General features: G+C 37.5%; 1 pseudogene; it reads right to left on the bottom strand.

Annotated features, from left to right (window-relative positions):
• Positions 1 to 520: 520 nt before the first annotated feature.
• LOC104446882 lies at positions 521 to 22,454 on the bottom strand (annotated as a pseudogene).
• Positions 22,455 to 27,669: the final 5,215 nt, after the last annotated feature.

Below are 27,669 nucleotides of genomic sequence, written 5' to 3'. Positions count from 1 at the left end.
TCACGTGGGTCATGCGATTATAAGTTCTGTTTGTGTTGTTTCTTATATTTCATGTGTTTTTAGCAATCGTTGTGTGCTTGTACGAGGCTACTTTCTAGCCACTGAATTACATGGCGGACTATGAATTAATGCCCATAAAATATTAATGAATTTCTCGTTGAATGTTCAATTATCTTTGTCTCTAAAACTCGTACTCCATATATAAAATATTTGCGAATTATTGGGCTTTGGATATGGGCCACCCATAATGGGCTTGGCCTGAGCTTAACTAATTTCTATATGAAAGTTCTTTTAGCTGGAACAAAATCGGAGAAATAAATCGAAAATTTCAACTTTCGTGGCGTATATCTTTTTCATACAATAACGTTCATGCAATGAATTCTATAACATTAGAAAGTACATGACAAAGCCATTCCAACGACATATTATTTGTATTTTATGGTGATTTGATGATAGCAATTGCTTTTTCGAAAACTAGCATTTCAACTAACGATGGACAAAGCAAAAAGTTGAAGTTAAATCACGACATAACGAAAGACATAAATTCAACCATCCTCGTGATTGGGCTGCCTGCAGGCACCCGGTGCCGGTACCTAGGGGTGCCCACAAGGAAGATCACAATCGCGACCGGGAGCGCAAGGGCAGGGAGACCGTACCCAAGGGCCCAGCCCACGTTGTCCTATATATACACGAGGACGGTGTTGCCAAAGAGTGTCTCGAAGAAGACGCTGAACATCCACCAGTCGAAGGAGAGCTTGTGGGCCTTCTCCTTCGTGTCAAAATCGTCGAACTGGTCCGCACTGATCGTCGAGATGTTGGGCTTGGTCTCGCTGGTCCCGACCGCCAGCGTGCACAGCTCGCCATAGAAGACCGCGAGTTGCAGCAGGGAGCCCTTCTTGCAATTGCTGGCATCGGGTGCCGAGCACGGAGGCAGCTTGAGTCCACGAAGTGACACGGCTAGGGTCAACACCAACATGCCCTGCATCAGGTAATTTAGGTATGCTTAATCGTCTCACCCATGGCAAAAAAAATTATCTTTTTCAGAATGAACAAGTCGATCGCATTTCAATTTTTTTTTTGGTCAGAATCGCATTTCAGTTAAGTGATTATAAAAAAACCTTTGGGGTTTACCCTAGTGACCATTCTTTTAACATGGAAGGGGGAGGTTGGGGGTTTGAATCCCCACATTCTCAGAGAGGTTGGGGTGGAGATGATTTAGTTTTAAATATGGGTTTCGACTTCCACACTTTGCAAGAAGGTAGGGCAAAAGTCTGAGAGTGAGAGTTATAATAGAAATAGAATAGAACCGACAAAAAAAAAAGTTATTATAAAAACGTGTTAAATAAAGAAAATTTCAATTCTCATTGGTGTATAAGATAAGATGCCTTCTCCACATTACATGTGTCCAGAAAGAAGATAATAAGCAACATTAATTCGGTAGTTAGTGTTAGAACAATTAAATATTAAACCACCCATTCAATTACTGGCTTAAGCTTTTTGAATAATTGTTAGTGATACTGTAAAAATTTCACAATTAGTAATCTTTTACAATGTTACCAAAGTAATACATTTTTTACTGGGTTTTTAAATTCAATCCATAGACTTAAGTATTCTCTAACTAATCATATTTTGTCTTTATTTTTAAATTACTCATTATTCATCTATTATGCCGGATAATTGGATGCATTGGGCATCATCCACATGTCCCGGTCAAAATTTCAAGTCTTTGGTGTTCGGAAAAAGTCGAGCACTTCCCATCATTCACGAGTACTTGATCGGGTCGAGCTCCAGTTTTAAAATACTAAAAGTTTGAAAGCTAATTTGGACGTTTTTAAGTGCATGTGCATACACACACGACTATCATGAATAGCTAAATGATACAGTTTAAAAAAAAACAAAAAACCCCTTTGTATTTTAAGAATATGAATTCGAGCTCGAGCTGATCTCAAAGTGATTGACCGGGTTTGAGTTGTTGGATGCAAATTGCGCAATCCTAAGATCTCCATAACCGGAACAAGAACATGCATAATTGAATAGAAAGATTAACGCATTTGTTTTGGGATCAATCCTTGTTGAAGCAAAAGCGGAAAACCAATGTTCCATGCGCAAGTCATTTTCTTCTATTGTCCTTTGCATCACTGGCTCAATGAGATGGCCCCCTCACTCTTTAGCGTTATGTTAATGCTCATTATGTGAGGATACATGTGACAATTAGGATTATAGAAGAGACTTGGGTACTATTTATAAAGTTTTCAACCAGGTCCCCTCATTATGGGCCAAGTTTAACTTGGCCCACACTAATCAGTTCCATATTATACTAATTAAGAAACATTTTATCTTACTTTAGACAACTTCCATTTTACGATTACCGTAAAACGGTAAATTACAATTTCAATAATATAGTCCACATTAGGAAAACTCTTACATTCTTCCACTTGGATTATATTAATTGAAATGGTACTGTATGTGCGCACCTTGGTTTAGAGATAATTCTTAATAGTTAATTCCATCCCATAAAGTCTCAAACACCGAATCATGGCGGTAACTACATGTATACACACAGAACCTTCAATGGTCACAAGTGCTTTCAACTTTATTGATATGGATTCAATATGGTAGTGTAGCAAATGGATAACATCTCTTATATTTGTCAGTCACTATTTTCTTCCCTTAAGTGCTATAAAAAACTTGTGCCACTAGAGAATGTCTTTATGGTTCTAATAAACCCACATATGTCTTATTCTTACGGTTAACTTTTCTTTATATATAACAAGATATATGCACGAGGCTAATAACCAGATGCCATAGCCTTCACTCAAGGTTTATACAGTACCTTGAGACTTTTATCAATATGTATTTAATATAATAATAACACATTCAAAATATTTTATTGAATGCAAAAGTTGATACATATCAAACAGTTACTAAGTATAACGAACACATATGTAAACTTTATTAAAGCAAAGCCAAAATAGCTCCCACTAAATAACAGCATCTCATGATGCTCTTATGCTCATATTAATGACATGTCATTCAAGAATAGAAGAATAAAGTCATTTAGTTAGTGGATTTGCAACTATGTCATTTGTGAAAATATGCTATATTATAACGTCACCTTTTTATACCGTTTTTTTTTGTCAAAATTTTGACCGCCATATATTTAGACCCATTGAGACCTCTATTATTAATAATACTATAAATTTATTATCTCAATACAATTGTATGGGTCTATCTATAAAGTTAAAAATGGTTAACTCCTTCATGAGGTTCCAGACTCTAATAGCTCAAGTAACAGCCTAAAAGAATGTTACTATCACTGTTTACATTGTAGAAGATGACATATAACTTTATTTACTGTACTTCCTACTAACATAAATATGTATTCTGTTATTGATCTCATGTCATCCTAACAGCCAACAAAACTTACATATAAATATCTTATTAACTGCAAGAATTGAACATGTTTGTAAATCAGTATACAATCTCTTGTCCTATTTAAGTATCTTAAAACTTTCTTGGCAGCAACCTAGTGATTGTGTCCTAGATTTGACTGATTTCTACATAGAAGTTCGTCGCAAAGACGATAATTAGTCTAGTGCAAATTTGAGTATACATTATATTTTTAAGTGCACTGATACAAGGTACATCCCTTTAACTATATTTTCTCAATATCTAAATAAGAACAATGTGATAGATTCAGTACATCACCCTTAATGACAGGAGTAATTCTTGGATTGCAGTGACGTATATTGAATATTTCCAACAAATGTCCTTTGAGATAAATCAAACATATATGGCGAGAACAATCCTTACAAATCTCAGTGTAAGAGACAAAAGATGCCTCAAGGTTACTATTTGTAAACAAAATATCACGTATATCTATGAGAAAAATAAATTTCCTCTCACTGACTTTGCAGTATATATTAAATAACTTTGTTACCAATTGAACAAAATAATAATAATATGAAACTTTAATAATATTGTCTGGAAACTTGCTTAAGACCACGAATAAGACTTTTCAATCTATACACAAATTTACTTAAATCATCTGTTGCAAAATACTATGGTTGCACTATATATATTTTGTATCTATTTGGCGTAACTCCATATCAAAAATAGCTATTAATGTCACGTTTACTTTGAAAGAATATTTAAAAATATTTGAAAGAAATATTTATTTCTTCACTATTAACTATCCACCTCTCTTTCATAGTGAAAAATTTAGCTACTAATTTGGCTTTAAATTCCACAATCTTTCTTTGAAATCATTTTAGATTTGTACGTCTATTTGCAACTAATGAACTTGTGATTTTTAGGCAAGTCAGTAAATTTCCAAACATTATAATGTTTAATAGATTGTATATCGCATTTTATGACATCTAATCATATACTTAATTGAGAATAAGAAACAATATTTATATATAAGTCGCTAAATCAACCATGTAGTGGATATTGCAGTCATGCTCTCACAGATAGATTTTGTAGTCTGATGGTATAACTGATCGTCTTTCCCTAGCCAATCTCCTAAATAAAGCTACAACCACTTCATTCTACACTTGAGAGGTTTGAGAAATTTCATTATAAACTATATCAATAATAGTACCTTGAACCTCAACAAGTTTAGTTTATGGTACAGGAGATTCCACAATTATCTATATAGGCAAAGATAAAGACACGGTAACCTCCATGTACTATTATATTTAATAGTCTAAGAGCAGCTATCTTCTACACCTACGTCGATCTCTAGAAACTTTACTATATGCGATTCCATAATTCTTGTACTTTATTTAGGGTCATAAAATCAATACCCCTTTAAATAATCTATGTAAGATACACAATAATTCCAAGTGAATCTGAATTGCAACACACTTAAAATCGGATTAGATAATCTCGTTTCTGCATGACACCTCTAAATTTAATATGATTTAAGTAATTTACGTCTAATCCATAACTCAAAAGAAGTTTATGAAACAATTTTGGTAAAAAAACACGTTTTGTATGTGAACATGCTGTTTTCAAAATATCAGCTCACAGTAGACCACATAAATTAGTCTTACTCATCACCATGTTAATTATGGTGCAATTATGCCTTTTGACGAAATCATTTTTTCAGAATTTTCAGGCATAGTAAATTATGTTACCACACAAGATTTACCTAATATTTGACAAATGACCCTTTAAGCTATTCAATATTGTCATACTTGCCAAAATACCAACCGCTATTGTTAGACTCGACAACCTTTATGACTAATTCTAACCGATTTATTCTTTACCTCGATTATTTTACTTCCACAATAATCAATAGAAGTCTTTAAATAACCATTAAGAGTAGACACATATCAATATTATCACCTATTCTACTATTTCTTTAAACATATGTGAGATTATTCCTTAAATAACAAACTTTTGGAAATAATTTTTTCAACCTTATATGAGACGTATATGTTATTAGAACTTAAACACAATCTTTGCAGATGTGACCTAATTTCGGTATTAGACAATACGTAAATTCAAGCCATTAAGGCTTCTATCATCTTTTAGTAGTGCCATCAGTTGGTAAACTATTTTTCAAGTGTTCTTGAATGAAATACTTCATGGACAATAAGTAAATTCTATTACTCTTTTGCCAAGCAGCAAATTATATGTCCACACCATCGCCTTAGTGGCCGCAATGGTTTGGGCTCTCTTCCCCTCACGAAGGAGAGAAGTTCGAATCCCCCCACGGTCATTTGAGATCTTAAGTGGGATGCCGGGGGTGGTGGGTCCTCCCGCTTACGTACCCCTAGGTTTACTCACCGGGTGCCGGTTGTACGGAAGTCCTGGGTCACAAAAAAAAATTATATGTCCACAACTTAAAATTTGTAGCAGTAAAAACCTCAATAATAGTAGAGTTATTAATTATTGAAAAAGTGACTGAAAACAAGTAATGTATATAATTAGTATTATGTGAGCACTGTGTAACTTGACATACAAGTACACATCCAAAGAGTTACACACATGATTTGGGTAAAATACATAACATGCAGTTGTACACTCCCCACATATAGCAGTTATGAAAATATATTCCAATCTTCGTGAATTCATCACCTTTGGGCATATGAACCACTAGGATTAGTCACTCCTCCATCACATCATCATGTATCCTTCTATGAACTAATACACAATCATCTTCTTTGGGAGTATGACTACACATTGAATCAGGAGACATCCTAATCATTATATGAGACCGATATTTCTCAAACCCAATCAAATGTGCCATTTTGGTGGTCACAACTCAATTGAATCCTTGAAACTCTCTCATACTAGGGATATAAACTTTATTTCTTACATACACCATATACATATGATTTTAACTTTAGTGACAGGGGTAGTAAATCACCAAAATCACATATCATGTTAATTACACTACTTTATTCATTTAGGAAAATCACCAATCATAACAACACAAGAAACTTCTCATAACATTGAAGAAAGCGTCTTTTGTGCACCTAGATTACAGATTATTAGAAAAGCATAAAGAAGAATGTTGATCCAAAGGATCTATCACAAGTTAACATCCATAGCAATACATGGTACCCTAGATCGACAAGCGTGACAGTTGATCCTCGCTCATGAGTTTCATAAGGCAAAACATGATTTCAAGGCCAACAGCTGATTTATTAGCCACTTTTAAATAACAAATTATCATTGCATCAACCAATGGCCTATAAATTGAGTCAAATCACATAACAAAATATCTTAACTATAATAGTATATACTATTGCTCTAGTAAATGTTGTCATACTTCTTAACCATAAAAAATGTTCAACTTGATAGACATTAACAAGTGATTAGATGAGTTCATGTACAATATACAATAACTTAACTGACATGCATTACTCACATTTAACAGATGTGTTAATTAGTACAATTAGTTTGGTCACGAGTTCTTAAGATGTTTATCATTAAGTCAACTTCAATTTACAATAAATTTTAATTTTTATTGATGAATCACACATTTATAATGTTTATGTGATAACATACCAGTAACCAACATTTGTATTTCCAAAACGACAAAAAAATAAAAGAAAAATATGCAAAAATACATTTAAATACATGTATGTAGGGTTTCGTATGTATTTTCACATCCATAGAATCATCAAACATATAAAATAAATGCACTACAAGATAGAGAATGGTCATACAAATCCAATGCCACAAGCCACGCGCCAAACCGACACTCCACGCCCCTGCACGCGTTGCCTGAGTGTGTGGCGTGTGGAGCTCACATGCGGACGAATTAATCCAACAAATCCGGTTCGACTGGTAGTGGACCGGCTAGTTCCCAGCTCGATTGTCCGGTCCAGTTGTCCGGTCCGATCAATAGTTGACCAGGTTAGGTCAGTCAACGGGTTAGATCAGATCATCGGTTGGGTCGGTCAACGGGTCATGGGTCGGGTCAACGGATGCAGTTGCTAACGTCAGCCTCCGCGTGTGCGATGCACACGCAAGTGGTGCCCCATGCGTGGGAGCACGTGAGGGCCCGTGACTGCGTGTAGGGCGCATCTCTAATGCCCTATCGGCGCATGGCTGCGTGTGGGGGCGCATGGGGCCTCCCCCGGCCACACGCCACCGATTGATCTGCTTGTCTCAACGAGCTCAGTTTTAATTTGTAATTTAATTTGATTTTTATTGGACAAAAAATCACAAAATTAGGGCAAATATTCTATGTGTTTGAGTTCTAGGGTTATGGTTGCTCTAATACCACATGTTGGATGCAAATTGTGTAATCCAAGATCTCCATAACTAGAACAAGAACATGCATAATTAAGTAGAAATATTAACACACATTTTTTGGGATCTATCGTTCTTGAAGTGAAAGCGGAAAACCAATGTTTCATGCGCAAGTCCTTCTCCTCTTTGCCCTCCATATCACTGGCTTAATGAGACGGCCCCCTCACCCTTTAGCGTTAGGTTAACGCTCCTCACAAGATACATGTGAGAATTATGGTTAGAGAAGAGCCTTGAACACTATTTATAGAGTTTCCAACTAAGCCCCCTCATTATGGGCTAGGCTCAACTCGGCCCATACTAGCTAGCCTCATATTAAACTAATTAAGAAACCTTCTCTCTCACCTTAGACCCACCCCGTTTTACGATGACTATAAAACGGTAAATTACAATATCAATTAATGTAGTTTATATTAGAAAAACTCTTACATGAACTTGACAATTAACTAAATAGGATCGACCCAACTTGAATCACATGCTTTCTAGGCCAGCTCGGCATGATTTTCACACTCGAGGTGACGATGAGTCTATACAGGGTATGCGCTTTGGGGCAATGTTGTATAACACGTACCACGAGATAGATGCCCGACCCAATGACGAAGGTCCAATAATGGCCGAGATGGGCGTCCGCGACATACACGCCGAGGATGGGAGTGATCCAACTGGTGCCGACCCAATTTGTGACGTTGTTCGCCGATTGGACCGTGCCTTGGTGAAGCTTCGTGGTCAAGTACTCGACGAGGTTGGATGAAATTCCAAAGTATGCCATCCTCTCGAAGACTTCATATACTGCACCATTTAGTCAACAGGTCAACACAAAGAATAACCGAACAACTAACAACTAACAAAAGTAATTTCAAAAAATGCGATATCACAATAATTCTTGAAAATCTAATATGACATAATATGACTCGATGGTCTTTACTCTTCTTTCTAACGAAAAATTGGATTTCACTAGTGTTTTTTTATCATGCTAACAAAAATAATGTATAAATAACAAATATCATGAAAATCTATGTTTAATTATGTGAAACCAACTTATTTGATTCACCAAGAGTGATTGCATATTAAGAAATCATAAATATGTTCAGTACAATATTAAAGTAGGAAAATATGTATGACAATAAAATCACGGAAAATGAAGGAAGGAAAGTGAAAAGTACATAGGGGTTTGTATGATTCAGTAGACAAACTATAATAAAAACATCATTGCATTTTTTACCTATTGATGATGTATTATCATAAAAAACTTGTAAAGTATCATGGGACTTCAACTATAATGCGTGATGTATTTTTCTCATTCCAAGATTGAATTTTAGCTTAAGACTAAAAATAAAAATATATAATAAGAGAGGTATATATGACATTAAGAAAGATGGGAACTCAAGATTTATTATTGGGAGATTATTATCAGTTTTTCTAAAAAATTTAAGAAAGTGTGGTTTAAAAATTAGATATAAAAAGAAATGGGTCAAACGGGTGCTTCGAATTTTGCCCGTACCATTGGAGTTAATGTTAAGGAGCTAGTTTTCCACTGTTTATGAGTAGACAAGAGCTGAAATTAGGGACATAACCCGTGACAAAAAACAATTATTGTCGACCATTCACCATCTCCTAGGTGCATCTTGATTCTCAACCAGGTGAAAATCTCACTTGTGTAGAATATAATTCAAAGCATAAGGGATCAGCTATTTGTGTTTATAAACCTGGAATAGTGTCTTTCTTTTTTGTTTCTTTCTGGCTCTTCCGCCTACTTCTTCGTTGGCTTTCGAAGCATGTTCGGGAGGGCTTGCGTGTATATAGTTTGCTTTCATTTGATCTTTAGACACACTTCGTCCCGAGCAATGCTCGCATATTCCCTGTCATACTTGTTGGGTTGGGGGGAGAGAGAGAGAGAGAGAGAGAGAGAGAGAGAGAGAGAGAGAGAGAGAGAGAGAGAGAGAGAGAGAGAGAGAGAGAGAGAGAGAGAGAGAGAGAGAGAGAGAGAGAGAGAGAGATGTTGGAGAAAACTTCCTTGTGTGTTTTGAAGCTAACAAAACATTTCCATCAGTCTAGTCTGAAGACTTACAGACTCCTTAGTTAAAGTTTGAAGATCGCCAAACCGCCAGACTCAAGATTCAGAGTCTTTCCTCACTGACAATTTCTAGACCGTCGAAGAAGACTTATCCAGAACTGAGTATCTTGTTAAGGATTTGATTCTATCGACTGAAAAAGATCTCTCGGCTGGAGATAGCATCCTGGAATCTATTATTCGTTTTAATTTCAATTCGGGTAATTTAAATTCGTTGATTGACAAAGCATACTTGGAAGGTTCTATTTATGGAAACCTAGATCCTGATTGTATGGGCGAGCATAATTGGTAGGCTATCGTCATATTCCTTAAATAAGTCGAAATCTTCCTAATTGATTTTGTCCAATGGGTAGATTGGAAGAACTCCTTTGGTAAGTGCCAACGGTATGAAGGCATGGAGGAGTATATAAGGAAGTTGTTCAAGTTATTTGAGTGTGTGCGCGATAGAAGAATTCTAAAGTCTGAAGCTCATTGTTCTTTGTCAAATTCAATTGTTGAGCCTAAATTTGTACTCAAAAGAGCGTTTATATTTCTGTGAGACCTTGAGGAAGTGTAGCAAAGTCTCTACACTGTGGAATCAAAGAAGTGTTATACCGTAACAACTCTTTTGATTCTTAGTGAAATCCAGCCGGTGGGCTCTCAGTGCGGAAGAGTGGACGTAGGCTTAGATCAAGTCGAACCACTATAAACCCTGTGTTCTTATTCTCTTCCCTAAGCTCTTTACTTTGATTGCAACAATATTTGTTTGTTAGAGTCTAATTTTCCTTTCATAATCTATTGCTAAATAGAATCAGTTTAAAAGTAAAATTATAATCTTTATTCTGCAAAATTTCTTTTCGCACCTATTCATCCCCTCTAGGTGCTCATATTAGCTTTCACAATTGGTATCGAGCTCGTGTACTTACTTAAATTGGAGTATTTTTACTTCATAGTTAACGCTCCATGGCTAGTATGTTGGCTCTAGGTCTGGTTGAAGGGTAGAGCAATACCAGATCGCCTTATTTTGATGGAAAGGAATATAGCTATGGAAAAATAAGATGAAGGCATTCCTAAGATCAAAGGATCCTCTGGAATGGGAAATGGTAGACAAAGAAATCATTTCTATAGCCACAATAGTCTTAGAAAGAGGAAAATAAACTGTAGAGTCCAGTGAAATGACTCAAGAAGAGATAACCAAGAGACAAGCTCTTGATGCAAAAGAAATTTATTCATTATATTGTGCATGATCTCTTACTGAATATAACAAAATATCTTCTTGTGAAATAGCTAAAGAAGTTTGGGATAGATTGCACATCACCCATGAAGGAACCGATCGAGTGAAAGAAACCAGAATCAATATTCTGCTCGGTCAATATGAAGCATTCAAGATGAAACCAGGAGAATCTATTACTGACATGTTTAGTCCTTTTACAGAAATCGTGAATGGTCTTGAGTATTAATGTCAACCAATCTCTGGACCCATGAAGGTCAACAAGTTACTGCATGAGCTTTCCAAAGATTGGAACCACATTAAGACCTTAATAAGAGAGACACAAAGAATTATGCCACTCTCTGTTGACAAATTGGTTGGCACTCTTCAGTCTTATGAAGTGGAGCAAATCGATGAAGATGAAGATCCCAAAAGTAAGAAATCCATTGCATTAAAATCTAATGATGATTATGATGTCACAAATATTGAAGACAATATGGATGATGAAGAGCTTGCTCTCATGATAAGAAAGTTCAGAAAACTGAATAAAAAGAGAAGAAGATTCAATCCGAAGAAACAAAATTCTCAAAAGCTACAAAATAAATCAGTTGAGGATGATGAATTCAACAAGGATGTAGTCTGCTTTGAATGCAAGAAAAAGGGACACATTAGCCCAACTGTCCTCTGCTGAAGAAAAAGAAAGTAAAAGTTGAGAAATATCGAAAAGCACATAAAGTAGAAACCTGGAGTGACACTGAATGTGAGGAAAGTGATGATGATTATGCCAATATTTGTCTCATGGAAAAATCAGACTCAGATCAGACTCTGAGACAGACTCAGACTCAGACAGTGAAATTGAGATAAGTAATTTAGAAATTCATACTAAAGTTTCTAAATATATTGATGAATTGTGTCTTAATCTCAAAACCTCTCTCAAAAGGATTTCCAAACTTAAAAGGGAAAATTCTGCACTAAAACAACAGGAAATTGTTTGGAAAGAAAATGTCGAAAGTTTAGACAAAAGTGTTATTACTTTAAAAGAAAATGCAGATAATCTTTCAAAAGAAAATGCATTCTTGGAAAATGATATCTCAAGCATTTCTAAAAGGTTTTCTATAGGATCTAAGAAACTGGAAAAAATTATTTTGCACAGAGACCTTACTTCAACAAATCGGGTTTGAGAATGATTGCTAAAATCATTCCTCTAATTGATTTTCCTAAGGTAAAGGAAAGAATTAAACAAAGACCTACAAAAGATTCTTACAAAAATTATTTCAAAAAAGTTTTTGTAAAACATTTAGGCCGCAGTGCTCTTAAATGTTCTAAGTGTAACATCTCATAACACTTTGAGAAAGAACGTCCTATGGTTTGGAAACCTGTGAAGAAGGTTTGGGCAAAGACTGTATATCACACTAACTCAACTGGACTCAAGAAAATATGGTTACTAAAGAAAGCTTGAGTTTTTTTTTTTTTAATGCATGTCACTATCAAGAAAAAGGTTAAATAGTACTTGAATAGCAGATGCTCAAGACATATGACAGAGACTCAAACTGCTTCATAAAGCTTGTGCAAGTTAATGGTGGAAAGGTTTCTTTTGGAGGAAATAGCAAAGGAAGAATTGTGGGATACAGAACTGTAAAGATTGGAAGTCTCACGATCGTAACGTTTCCTTAGTAGAATGACTCAACTACAACTTGCTAAGTATTAACCAGCTGTGTGACACCAGTTTCAAAATCAACTTTCAAGAAGGAATATGTTTAGGAACCAGTAAATACTATTCTTAGACTTTTACGGGGCGAAGACATGGGAATATCTATCTCTTGGATATTAAACCAGAAAAATCATAATGTCTAATCTCAATTCAAGAGGAAGGAAATCTATGGCACAGAAAGCTTGGGCACATCAACATGAAGCAAATAGCCAAGATCTCTATAAAGAAGCTTGTTCGTGGTCTACCAAATTTGACACACCATAAGTTTGACCTATGTACACCATGCGTTTTGGGAAACCAGGTAAGAAATTCATTCAAACCAATAAATCAAGTGTCCACTAATCGTGTTCGCAACTCTTGCATATGGATCTGTTTGGACCAACCGAACTCGAGCATTGGAGGTAAAAAATATTGCCTAGTAATTGTGGATGATTATTCATGATTCACTTGGGTATATTTCCTAGCAAGTAAGTCTGAAACCTTTTCTTACTTTATAAAATTTGCTAAGTAAGTTCAAGATGAGAAATGGTAAGTTATTTCCGGCATACGGACAGACCATAGAGGTGAGTTTGAAAATCAAGATTTTGCTAAATTCTGTGATGAATCTGGTTTTCAGCATGTATTCTCCTCTCCTTATACTCTAGAGCAAAATATAATTGTGGAAGGAAGAATATATCTTTGCAAGAAATGGCTAGAATTCTTCTAATTGAAAGTAACATTTCTTCTTGGGCTGAAGTAGTTTCTATTATGGAGAAAACTCCTTATGAGTTGTTCAAAGGAAAGAAGTCAATTGTTTCATATTTTCGTGTGTTTGGATGTAAATATTTTATATTGAAAAGTGCAAATGATCGAATTGGTAAGTTTGAAGAAAAATCAGACGAAGGCATCTTCCTTGGATATTCAACCACCAGCAAAGCCTACAGAGTATACAACAAAAAGACCCAATCTGTGGAGGAATCAATGAATGATAAATTTCAAGACTTTATGCAAAATTAATCGATTTAGACTCAAACTGAAGAACCTGAACCTACTCCAGACTCTACAAAGTCTAAATCTACAGAAGCAGCTCAGACTTCAAAAGACCAGCAATAAATGATCGTTGAAGAATCAAATGAAGAAAATGATCAACAGTTTAACAAATCAACCAGCAATTGGAAGCACAAGTCTAGTCATCCTAAAGAACTCATTATTGGTGACATTAATGAGGGGATTCGTGCAAGATCCAAAAGGCGTGAAGAGTCTAGTGTTGTGGCTCTTATTTTTGAAATAGAACCCAAGAGCATAGAAGAAGTTTTAACTGATGAAAGCTAGATTGAAGCTATGCAAGAAGAACTCAGGCAATTCAGTATTAATGATGTCTGGAAATTGACTCATAAACCGAAAGGTAAATCTATCATTGTAACTAAATGGGTTTTCAGGAACAAGATGAATGAGAAAGGAAAAGTCGTAAGGAACAAAGCAAGACTCGTGGCCAAAGGATATACACAAGAAGAAGGGATAAACTATGATGAGATCTACGCACCAGTAGCAAGGTTAGAAGCAATTAGACTATTACTTGTTTTTGTTTGTTATAAGAATTTCAGGTTATTCCAAATGGACGTCAAAAGTGCTTTTTTAAATGGATTTATCCAAGAGGAAGTCTATGTGGAACAACCTTCTGGTTTTGAAGACCCAAGGAAACTAGATTCCGTAGTCAGACTAAAAAAGGCGATATATGGTCTAGAGCAAGCACCTCGAGCTTGGTATGACAGACTAAGTAAGTTTTTAATCTAAAATGGCTTTGTTAAAGGTAAAGTAGATACTATACTATTTATCAAAAGAGAAAACAAAAACTTCTTGCTTGTTCAAATTTATGTTGATGATATTATTTTTGGATCTCCTAATGAAAATTTGTGCAAGAAATTCTCTAAGACTATGTAGGATGAGTTTGAAACGAGCATGATGGGTGAACTATCATTCTTTCTTGGACTTCAAGTAAGACAATTGAAGGAGGGAATTTTCATTCACCAAGAAAAATATGCTAAAGATCTTGTGAAAAAATATGGCTTGGGGAATTGCAAAAAGATTGACATACCAATGTCAAGTTCTTCGAAGCTGGACAAAGATGAAGGAGGAAAGAGAATTGACCAGAAGCTATACATGAGTATCATTGGTTCACTTCTTTATCTTATTGCTTCTAGACCTGACATTCTGCTTAGTGTTTGTATTTGTCCCAGATTTCAATAAGATCCCAAAGAATCTCATTTAAGTGCTGCAAAATGCATTATCAAATACATTGCATCTACTTCAAATTTAGGTCTCTGGTATCCTAAAGAAGGAGACTTTACTCTTCTTGGATATTTAGATGCAGACCTAGCAAGATGCAGAGTTGATAGGAAGAGTACCTCGGGCACTTGTCAATTGCTTGAAAACAAGACAATATCTTGGTTCTTGAGGAAGCAAAGTACTGTAGCTCTATCTACAGCATAAGCAGAATATGTGGCTTTTGGAAGTTGTTGCTCACAAATTCTGTGGATAAAATAACAGTTAAGAGACTTTGGAATTGAAGACTCGTGCACTGAGATCAAATGTGACAACACCAGTGCAATCAATCTCACTAAGAATCCAATTCTTTACTCAAGAGCAAAGCATATAGAGATTCGACATCATTTCATTAGAGATCATGTTCAAAATGGAGAAGTCTCGATTCAGTTTATTGACTTAAAGAATCAACTAGCGAACATCTTCACAAAGCCTTTGGAGAAAAGTCAATTTGAGCTTATTCGTTCCAGACTCAATATCTTAAAGTCTGAAGAAGTTCAAACTTTGGGATAAAACTCTAATGATATTCAGATTCAGAAGATGAAGATCATCGACTGTAAGTTATTTTCGTTTTTAGAAATTTATCTCTTGGATAAAATCTAGAAAATGTACGATTATCTATTAATCTGTAATTAATTGATCTTGAAAATGCACGATCATCTCCTCAGTTTTTGAAATTATTGCAATCATTCCTTTTCAGAAAATGGGTTATTTTTGAAAAGATAGTTATCCATTTTTCAAAAAGGCAATTATTTTTTAAAAGACATTTTCTATTTTTTGCTTTTTACGTCATTCCGTATGCCTATTTTCGATTTGCTTTATATATTGTTCGTCTTCCTCAAAACCCTAAAAGCATAGACCTTCGTCTTCTTACTTTTACTCTTTAGTTTAATCTTCCAAGTTCTCACCTTTATCACGAATCGATTTTGGAATCTCTCAAAATCTGTGAGAATGGCATCCCAGAGAAAGTCTTCAAGGATTACGAATAGGGGACCACAGCAAATGTGTGAGGGTCCTACACATTTTGACCTCACCGAGGAAGAAGAATCTCCGAGACAAGAGTAGAGCTCATACCATTCTTAACAGCGTCAATCTCCTCAAGCTAGATCTCAAGGCAGTACTCGTAGATCGGAGGAAGAAATCATTGAAGACGCAGAACCCGTAAGATCTCAAAAGCTCGCTTTTATGTATAAGCTTTATTCTACTTTAAAAAAGGGAGGGACTCCTTTGAATTATATCGATGAATTTTTGAAAGATAAAGGGTATCGAAATGAAACCCACTTTTTGCGAACAATGGAACGATTGAAGATTGCTCCTGTGGGATCGACAAATCGAGCTTTTGTGAATATTCCTAGTGATCCACATGTTGGAGGTCTTAATCAGCCTGATGGAAATGATGATGATAAAATGTACACTTAATTCAAGCCTAGAATGGGTATTGCAGTTAATGTTCGAAGCAAAAGGACAGACTTGTTTTGCTCGGATGAACACAGGCGACTTTACTCTAAGTTGCTAAAAAGAGGGGTGATCAATCCGAGGAGTGTAGAATTTGAATTTCTTGATTTTGTGAATGTGAAGTTGAGAGAGAAATTCACTAAACTTCAGCTTGAGCAATTTTGTTCCGAGACTACTGAGGCATATCCAAAACTTATTGCTTACTTCTATTCTAATCTCAGTTTTTTGGATGTGAATAGATTTTTGTTTAGTATTTGAGACCAGGACTATGTTGTTGACATGGACACATTGGTAAATGTGATTGGAGTGGAGCGAGGGGCTTTCCAATCGATTAGTGTGTCTGTTGGTCGTGCGACAGTAGAACTTGTTCGGGATGGAATGGCTGAAGGAAGAATTTCGTACTTGAGGATGAATGCCTCTAACATTTTGCTTCACAAGATTGTGATCAATTGCCTCAAACCCAAGTTAACCTCGAAAACAGACGTCTCCAACTCAGAAGCAAAGTTGATGTATGCCATCAACGCTGGCAATAAATTCTCTCTACCTCACACAATCATGTTTCACATGTATAGAACGATGGCGAAAGACAAAGGGCAACTTTCTTACTCAGGGCTTGTTACAAAGCTTTTCAAACATTTCAATATTCAGCTTCCCATGATCTTATGTGTTCGATCATGTGATCAAATGGTAATGGGACTGAAAATTGTCTCCAAAATGTGTTTGAAAGAGTTGTACAAAGTTTTGGAGCGATTGAAAGAGAAAACCCCTGTCAAGTCACACCAAGGTTCTTCAGTGGCAAAGCGGAAAGGCAAGGAGCCCATGACAGCTCCATCCAAGAAAAGAAGAGCACTCGTTCTGGAAGATGAAGAGGATGAGGATGATGTTACCGTTTTTGCTCTTGCACTGAGAAATCTTCAAAGTGCTGTTCCAGAGACTGAGGAGAGAGAGGATCAAGATAGAGATGAAGAAGAGGAAAAGAGTGAAGAGAGAGAATCAATGCAAAAAGAAGCAGAGGAAGAAAGAATTGCAGAAGAAGAAGAAGGAAGAGGTGAACAGGTAGAAACAGAGCATGAAGCGTACTTCTCACCTCCTGAGGGCATTGAAACAGGGGGAGTTGCTAAGAAAAGAGGTACATCTTCAACTGATGTTACTAATGAAGGTGTTAGTCGCTCACCTGTAGATCTAGAAGACATCTATGCTTCTTAATTCCCTGAGGAAGGCCATGAGGTTTCATCGCCAAATTTGAGTGATCATGCTGGCTTGCCATCATCTGCAAATACTCCTACTGATCATGCAAAAGCTAGTACTCAGACTGAAAATTCAGGAGACCTTCGCAGAATTCTTGATGTTCTTATGGAGATGCGAGGACTTGCAGAATGCAAGTCAAGCCTCTTCAGTTTCCTTGCATGATCAAGTTAACGCCCTTACTCTTCAAGTTCAAGCAAATGCCAAGGGTGAAGATGTGGCTCAATTAAAGGAGGATTTGAAGAAGCTGGAAGGGATTGTCCGAGTTAATGGGAGATTCCAACTCATTCGTGTTCCTAGGCAATCATGATTCCATTATCTTTTATCTCTGCCTTTTTTAATGCTGACAAAAAGGGGGAGAGATGTTGCAGATTTGAAACTTAACTTTTGTTTAGTTTACTCTTTGAATAACTTTTGTTTGGTTGTTTGGTTGTGACTGGATTTGGTTTGGTTTAGTTGATTGTTTGGTTATTTTAAGCACTATTGATATTTCATGGCAAAGATAGTTGTTTATTTATGGGACTAACTCTTTTTCCTGTGGATGCAGATTGAATGCTATCTTTACTAAGTCAATTATCTTTGTGAAATATCCATGTTTGCTTGAGTTCTGTTTTGCATGTCATATCCAAATCTGCATGAAAGTTTTTTTTGTCACCATCAAAAAGGGGGAGATTGTTGGAGAAAACTTTCTTGTATGTTTTGAAGCTGACAAAACGTTTCCATTAGTCTAGTCTAAAGATTTACAGACTCCTTAGTCAAAGTCTGCAAATCGCCAAACTGCTAGACTCAAGATTCAGAGTCTATCATCACTGACAATTTCTAGACCGTCGAAGAAGACTTATCCAAAACTGAGTATCTTGTTAAGGATTTGATTCTATTGACTGAAAAAGATCTCTCGGCTGGAGATAGCATCTTGAAATCTGTTATTCGTTTTAATTTCAATTCGAGTAATTTAGATCTGTTGATTGACGAAGCATACTTGGAAGGTTCTACTTATGGAAACCTAGATCCTAATTGTATGGACGAGCATGATTGGTTGGCTATCGTCATATTTCTTAAATAAGTCGAAATCTTCCTAATAGATTCTGTCCAACGGGTAGATTGGAAGAACTCCTTTGGTAAGTGCCAACAGGTATGAAGGCATGGAGGAGTATATAAGGAAGTCATTCCAGTTATTTGAGTATGTGTGCGATAGAAGAATTCCAAAGTTTGAAACTCATTGTTCTTTGTTAAATTCAATTGTTGAGTGAAAACTTGTACTCAAAAGAGCGTTTATATTTCTGTGAGACTTTGAGGAAGTGTAGCAGAGTCTCTATACTATAGAATCAAGGAAGTACTATACTGTAACAACTCTTTTGATTCTTAGTGAAATCCAGCTGGTAGGTTGTCGATGCAGAATAGTGGATGTAGGCTTGGATCATGCCGAACCACTATAAACCCTGTGTTCTTATTCTCTTCTCTAAGCTCTTTACTTTGATCACAACAATATTTGTTTGTTAGAGTCTAATTTCATTTTCATAATTTATTGTTAAATAGAGTCGGTTTAAAAGTAAAATTATAATCTTTACTTTGCAAAATTTCTTTTCGCACCTATTCACCCCTTCTAGGTGCTCATACTAGCTTTCACGAGAGAGAGAGAGAGAGAGAGAGAGAGAGAGAGAGAGAGAGAGTACCGACGATAAAGGAGCGGGCGGTCCATCTGCCATGCTTGGATCACCGGACAAGGTTTCCACGGAGATTGACTGTTTTTGTCTTGCGTGTAATCATCGCCTCCTGCTTCGGCTGGCAACATTATGTTCACATTTGAGATACAAGCTATTGACCAACTTCGATTCTTTCCTGTAACTGTCGAACTACATAAGATCCCTCGTCCTAAAGGCCAGCCTCTTTTATAGTAGTCCTCCTCGGATCCCGATCTTGTCCCTACGATTCAGCCAAGCCGACGTCCCCATCTCTCACCTCATCCAGTGAGCAACTCCTTATAATAGATGCTCTTTGTTTTTTTTTTTTTTTTTTAGTGGGTAACGGATACACTTTGGCTCCGCATGGTAACAATTTTATTTTTTCTATTTTTTTCTTTTGCTTTTTGTAATAGAAAAAGAACATAAATTCGTTTGCTACTATTAGTTAATTATTTTATTCTCTATAATAGAAAAGTGGTAAGAGAATAAATTGAAATAGAAATAAGAAGAAGAAAAAAGTGACTTTTTGTTTTCGGGAACAATTTCCAAAAATAAGTCTTTTTTTCTTTTTTTCTTCCTTCTTGTTGCTCACCACCTCGCTGTTTGCCGGCCGTCGGTTGCCACCCTTTGCTGTCCGGCCGGCAAGCAACGGCCGTGGCCTACAACAAGAAGAAGAGAGGAAAAAAAATAAAAGAATAAAAAATCTCAAAATATTATTAACAAATTAAAAGAAATTCTACATTACAAAAAAAAAAAAAAAAAATTTGTGCATTATACCAAATGCATTTTTTTAATTCCGGAAATAGAAAAATAATTATTTATTAAAAATTATTTTTAGGAATAAAAATGTTGCCAATGTACCTTTTATACTTCTTCTTCTCTCTATTCTTTAAGAGATGTGACTACCTGAGTTTTGACTTTTGATATACATGACTCATGGCCATCATTCTTTAAGAGATCGACATCGTATATGAGTTATGATATATATGATTCATGGCCCATTATTCTGCCATTGTTGCCATAGATCCGATTTTCACGTGGTTGGTCCGAAAAACAACCTATAAACTGATCGAGGGCGAATGCATGTATGTGGCTGAATAATACAAGGAATTGCCCAAATTTTCCTCTTTTTTTTTTTTAATCTTTTCCTCTGCCCATATATATGTATACTTAATTTTAGGAGAAGAAGGTAGAAGGAGAGAGGAATTATATTTAAGACCTCTGAATATTGATAAACATAGATCATCCTTAGGTCAATGCTTGTTATCCAAAATTTCCAACTTAGTCATTAGCCTACAGTGATTAGTAAAATTTGTCTTGTAGTCATGGGGATGATTCCCAAAGGTAATCTAGAATCTAGCACAACCCATCAATCCCTATCGGATGGGCATTACGCCAAGTAGAGCTTTGATAATCTTGATGGATTTGACCGTACCATATTAGCTCACTTAGGAATGCATGACAGTCCAACCAATTAGGAGAGAATCAATTGATTCTTTTTTCAGGAGCTATTCATCCTTATAGGGATGTTAATCATAAGTAAGACATATGCTATAGGTTATACTAGGATAAATTGTCCCAAAAATTCTAAATCTATTGTATGGTAGCCAATTTAGTTATAAACTTTTCAATTTTATAAATTTAGTTATAAACCTTCGGACAATTTGCCAATGTAGTGCAACTATGAATGTAAGGATACCACAAACGTCATAACTTTTTTTCTCAACCACTTGAGTGTTATGACTTCTAAAAAAAGGTTCATTTGAGTGTCACAACTTTTAATTAATCACTTAAGTGCCATGACTTTTAAAATGTTTCACGCAAAGTTGTTGAAAATCTTACATGGCATGGCATTGGTGATGAACATTTTTAATAAGTTAAGTCACTCAAATTATCGGAAAAAAAATTAATGCACTCAAGGTAGCGCCATACAAAAATTATGATACTTAAGTGATCGAAAGTTGTAACACTTGTGTTATTTTCTCTTATATAATCATATGATACACATGTTCTTCTCAATTAATGTAAGGAACCCATTCCATTAGCAACAAATCAATCTATCAAGGCTTCCCACCAATAGTTTACTAACATACTACTTTCCACTTTATCGTCCTGAGTATGGCCAAGATTAGATGAGTTGTGTTGACACCTAATTTTTGTTTTCAAATACATAAAAAAAAAGAAAAATAAAAAAAAAGAGAATGAAATTAACAAAAAAAAAAAAAAAGAGAAAACAAAACAGAAAAAAAAAAAAAAACAAAAACAAAAGCAAAAACAACCAAAAAAAAAGAGAAAAGAAAACGGGAAGGAGTCGGGTCGGATCTCGCCTTGGCCTTGACCATGCCGCCTTCTCCCTCCTTCACCTTTGCATGAAACCCTAGAGAAAAAGGGAGGAGACAAGAGCTGGAGATAAAAGGTGGGGGGTGGAGCAATGGAGGCAACCAAGGAGAGAAAGAGGCGGAGAGAGAGAGCTCGAGCGAAGGAGAGAGGAAGAGAAACCAGAAGAAAAGGAGGGATCGTCGACGCAGCCCCAAGTGGTCTCGGCTTCGAGCCATACCGTCCTGGTCATCCCCAACGCCTTCGCCGTCGCCGTCATCACACTAGATCGCCGTCGAGTCGCTGTCACCCACCACCATATGCTACAATGTAGTCCCGACGCTGACTAGCCGAGAGAGGAGGGAAACCGGAGGAGGCTCGGAGGCCCAAATCTGAGGACGAGGGTCTAACAACGGCTAGATCTGGGATTGATCGAGCTCCACTGTAGTCCCAGATGCCGCCACTACTGTTCGACTAGTCGCCTCAAGCTGTACCGCCGTTCTCCCCGACGCCGCCACTGCTCGCTGCCATCCGCGACCCAACCCCTGGCCAAATGTCGTCCCAATCATCCCTGACACCTTCACCGTCGCTGTCGCTATTGCTGTCGTCGTCATCGTAGCAATAGCCTCCGAGCCACCTTCCTCTTGCCCGACGTCGCTCGAGCCGCCACCGCCCTCCGTCCCGACGAGCTACTTGCGACCCTCGCTGAACCATCGCCTTCCTGCTATTGTTGCCATCGTCCACCGCCCATCATGTCTCCGCCGCCAAGCTGCCAACGTCTCTGCCATCCCTCTCAGCATCGCGAAGAAATCTAGGGTTTTGGCCATGAATTGGGTCGTGCGAGCCGAGCCGAGTTCGGTCAACTGGGTAGGGTTTTGGCGTATTGGGTTGGGCATACTTGGGTCGGGCTTGGTTTATTTTTGCATGTGGGCTTAGGGACTTTAGGGACTTAAAGTAATATTTTAAAATATTAAAAAATTTAAAAAAATTAAAAAAATAAAAAAATTAAAAAATTTCGAAAAGTAAAAAATGTAGTGTTTGGTCGGGAATTGTTATATCTTGCCTTTTTAGTGTAATTAGGCCTTTAGTTGCTTGTATTTTGATTATATCTTGTGTTTAATTAGCATGTTTAATTATGTTTAATTGCACTTATTTAATTTTATGGCAATTAACATCTTGGTAGCTATGATTGTTACTTTAATAATTGCGCACTCGCATGATCACCTCACATGTTAGTAGATAGGTATAAAATCAATCCAAACTGTCTGCCAAAAATTATTTTCTTAAAATGAACAAGATTAGGTACCGAAAGGGCATTAATTGACTAATTAGTGTAATCAAGTCCCCGACCCTAGATTCTCTGGTTGCGTAGGAAGTGAGGTACACTCCCATATCTCACTTGGTTTCTAGCTGACCCCAATAGGCTAGTAGCGACTCCTTTTGTGCAAAATTTCTTATGAATATCCCAATGTTACGCGGGGTATGGGCTTGAGAGAGCCCATGTCTAATCATGGGCCTTAGGCTCATCCTTTAGGAAATACCCCTATACATGTTCCCTCCCCCCGAGGGTAGGTCGCGACAAGTTGTACACCTTGTCACCGTACCTCCAAGTCCTCATGAACTTCCCGTTCTCTAACTTGTTCACCTCTATTAAGGTCCGTCCGACCATCATTAGTCTTTCAATTTATATTCTTGGTTCTAATGGTGATAAAGCTCTCCTTGTATTAGTTCAACTTGACACAAGACAACATATGCATCTAGCGGATATAGATATAGACAAATAGTTTTGTCAACTTCAAAATATCATAGTAGTTTCTCCCAACATCTAGAACTTGAATAATTAAAGTGATACACTGATGATAGCTGGTTGGACTTTGATGAAGGTGAACAGGTTAGAAAACAAGAACTTCACGGGGACTTGGAGAAACCGTAACAAGGTGAAAAATTTCTACAGTCTTGGTTATACTTAAGAAGATGATGTGGAAGACAATACATAAGTCAACTACTATGGGAAGCCTTAATATACTCATACATTGCTAATAAAAGCAGCTCCTTATATCGCCTGAGAAGATAGTACGGGTCACATGATTTTATACTGTGATTTGAACAGCCAGATATATTACTGAATATCAATTTAAATCTCAAGAATATTGACAACCAGACATTTTGATTTTTTGTTTTGTTATAAGAACATAAAGATCTGCCATTGACCGTTGGTGCAGGAGTCTGTTAAGCACAATTAATGGCAAGACCTCCATATTTTGATGGAACAAATTATTGCTACACCAAATGCAAGATGAAAGCATACATCGGACCAACAAATCCGGCTGATGGGTTTTTATGTTTGATGGGCCTACTTAGGCCCGCCCACCCATGTTGGGCCCAAAAACCTAGTGCATAAGAGGCAATTACTATAGATAAAAGAAAATGGGGATTTTTGAATAAAATAGAAAATCTGGGCAGTTGCTACGTAAATTGAAAAGAAGAGAAAACATGTTCTCTTGGTTTTCTACGCTCTCTCAGTTTCTCCCCAAGAACAGCACGCTTCTCTTCAAGAACAGTATCAGAATTCCTCATCAAACTACAGCAATGGTGTTTAATCAATAAAAGACGAGGTATGTTCGACTTTGTAATGTACCTTATGATCGGTGTAACATGTTTTCTGGGCTTGTTTTTCCACGTTCATTTTTCGGTGTTCAATTGAGTATTAGATTATTTTGGGAATCCGTTTCCCTAACACCAGCAATGTGGGGCACTCTTAAGATGGTCTTAATGGTGCTCAACCATTTGAACAATCACATCGACAACATCTTATGGTACTGAGCAGTTTGCAATAGCTTAAAAACTCCGGAAGCCACAATCACTTTTGAAGAATTGTCGAGGGAACAGGCCTTAGATGCTATTGCTTTATATTCATTATATTGTGCTTTATCTCATTCTAAGTTTAATCTTATTTCAACTTGCACTATGCCCAAAAATATTTGAGACATATTTTAAGTGACTTTTGAAGGCATTGATAGAGTTAAGAAAACCAAGATAAACATACTTCTGGGAGTGTGAAACCGTCAAGAGTAAGTCCGACAAAACTATCACTGAGATGAGCACTAAGTATACAAAGAGAGTAAATGGTCTTGCCTATCAAGGAAAGACATTTACCAATGAAGAATATGTGGACAAGATCGTAAAAGCAATGCCAATTGAATGGAATCACATGAATACCTCCATTCGAGAAACACTGAGGATCATACCTCCAACAATGGATGAGCTAATAGGATCTCTAATGGCCTATGAATTTGAGCCCATTATAGTATTCCAAGCCCGTTACTTTGTTCACGGTCAGAATTAAGACTGATATTTGGGATCACATGGAAAGCAATCGGCAGGATATTTCAAAATATTAATGTGTGAGAGTTGAGGAGATGAGCAGCGAACATTTGGCTGTGATTCCATTCAATTGGCAACTGGCATATGAGCAGCGAACATTTGCCTCGGTAGAGATCCACGGCCTTAATCAAATAAAATATTCACATGGAATCAGTCAACCGGGGAAAGAAATAATTGATTGAGGAAAAGAATATATGAGGAGGTCAGTTCCTATACAATTTAATAGAGTTAAAAGGAGGAGGCCACACAATCGATACAAACAGCCACATTGAGGGGAGCGCAATTGAGAGAAAAGTGAGGAGAAAGTTACGAGGTGCGAGGTTGGCTCATTGAAAGTCGGGAGTGCGAGAGGGAGAGGGCACCTCCAGTATTCCTTTAGGCGCTCACGTTGATCAACAGAGACAAGCCGTGAGTTCCAGCATTTTCTCAGGGAGAAAAGTCAAAAGAACTAACACAGAGAGAGGCGCTGAGTGATGAAGAACAACTGAAGAGGATGAAGCACAAGACACATCCAAGAGACATGTGTCACGGGCCGAGAGATTCCTTGGCCTCGGAAACGACCCGCGGGCGCCTAGCGAGCGGAATTCGCCAAGCGAGCCCTTTCTTTAGCTGTTCCACGAACGATACAGTGAATGATTCTTCATGCGAGACCCTACCACGCCCAGCTTCGCTCGAGCGTCTAGTCCATCGAGTAAGGCAGCATTTCTCTTTAGGCACAATTGACTGGTTTCGGCTGCCATGGCCTCGTCGGGAGAGCGGCATCGGCTCCCGGCCAGTTTGTGCACGGGAGGCCTACCCCGTCTTGAGCTCCTAAGTGTTGTAATCCTTCTATCCCGAACTCCTAGCACCAACCGTCCCCGACGCCACTCCCACGGACCAGTTGTGTTCTACCCTTCTGCCTCTCACTCTTCACCAGATAACCCTAAGCGCCACTCACAAGTGTCACGAGTATGGGAGGATTCACGGACCGTGACATTCTCCCCCACTCAATTCGCAACACCCTCGTTGCGATCTCTACTCTGCCGCTTCCTTGCGTAAATTAACCATTGATGTGCCACTTTTGGGAATTCACATCGAACGGTCACGCTCGCCCAACAAAGCAGGTTTTGCTCCATTGGTGGTCTCTTTTGATCTTAGCCGCTCGGCCCTTGATCACTAACGCTTTCGGCAAGTGTGGCATCTTTCGCCAACCGCATCTTTTGGCAGCACCATTTCAGCCTAATCAGCATCTTGACCCCAGCAGACCAATGGAGGTTCTTTTCTTGTTGAAAACACAGCAGTAGACCTCTTCTTCGTATTCACCGATCGATCCAGGAACTTTATCCCCATTCAGTGAGGGTTCGGTTCTTCTCTAACTTCGCATTCCGCTCGACGAGAAGCCGACTCGTCCTAGTACCCATCCACTAGGACTTATCTACTTGACCCGCACTCGAGCGAGGAGTCCGATTCTCCGACTTGCTCACTCGCTTACTGGAGGGATTCTTGCTCTGATACCACTTGTCACGGGCCGAGAGATTCCTTGGCCTCGAAAACGACCCACGGGCGCCTAGCGAGCGGAATTCGCCAGGCGAGCCCTTTCTTTAGCTGTTCCATGAACGATACAGTGAATGATTCTTCGTGCGAGACCCTACCACGCCCAGCTTTGCTCGGGCGTCTAGTCCATCGAGTAAGGCAGCATTTCTCTTTAGGCACAACAGCTGGTTTCGGCCTGCCATGGCCTCGTCAGGAGAGCGGCATCAGCTCCCGACCAGTTTGTGCACGGGAGGCCTACCCCGTCTTCAGAGCTCCTAAGTGTTGTAATCCTTCTATCCCGTAGACTCCTAGCACCAACCGTCCCGACGCCACTCCCACGGACCGGTTGTGTTCTACCCTTCGCCTCTCACTCTTCACTAGATAACCCCAAGCGCCACTCACAAGTGTCACGAGTACGGGAGGATTCACGGACCGTGACACATGAGTCAAGAAATTGCACGTTTAAGGATCATTTAAAATAAAGCATGTGACATATTAGAATAGTTGCATTATTATTGTTTTTTTTTTTTTTGGCCTATCATTAGATTAGGTCATTTAATTAATTAATGTTGCGTGACATATAGTTTGCATGATAGGCTCGATGTTTCATGTCTTTTTGTATGCCATTGCATTGCACCTAGATTAGGTTTTATTAAATAGGTTATTGATGTGATTTTCTATTATAGATGTGATTTGCTAACTAACACTATAGACTAGGTTTCATTAAATAAGAGAAAACCCTAAAATATTGAATGAATTGAGTGTTAATTAAAAATCATATATAGGTTATAGATGTGATTTTCTACTTTCGTTGCTTTGAGGTAAGTTACTTTATTGAGTGTTAAATAATAGTTTCACACCCATAAAATCAATGCAAGTTGCATGCAAAGCATTTTTTGAAGTAAAAGGGAAAAGGCACTGAAAGGACATAAATATGTAGCATAATCAAGTCTTTGAACTCATTTAATCTGGTTCGTAGAAGTGAATTAATTCTTCCATAAATCGATCCACCGAAATAGATTAGTGGAGACTT

This window comes from Eucalyptus grandis, chromosome 5 (genome assembly GCF_016545825.1).
Source record: "Eucalyptus grandis isolate ANBG69807.140 chromosome 5, ASM1654582v1, whole genome shotgun sequence".
NCBI lineage: Eukaryota > Viridiplantae > Streptophyta > Magnoliopsida > Myrtales > Myrtaceae > Eucalyptus > Eucalyptus grandis.
Note: the sequence above shows the minus strand (reverse complement) of the source record. Positions and strands in the feature narration are given on the sequence as shown.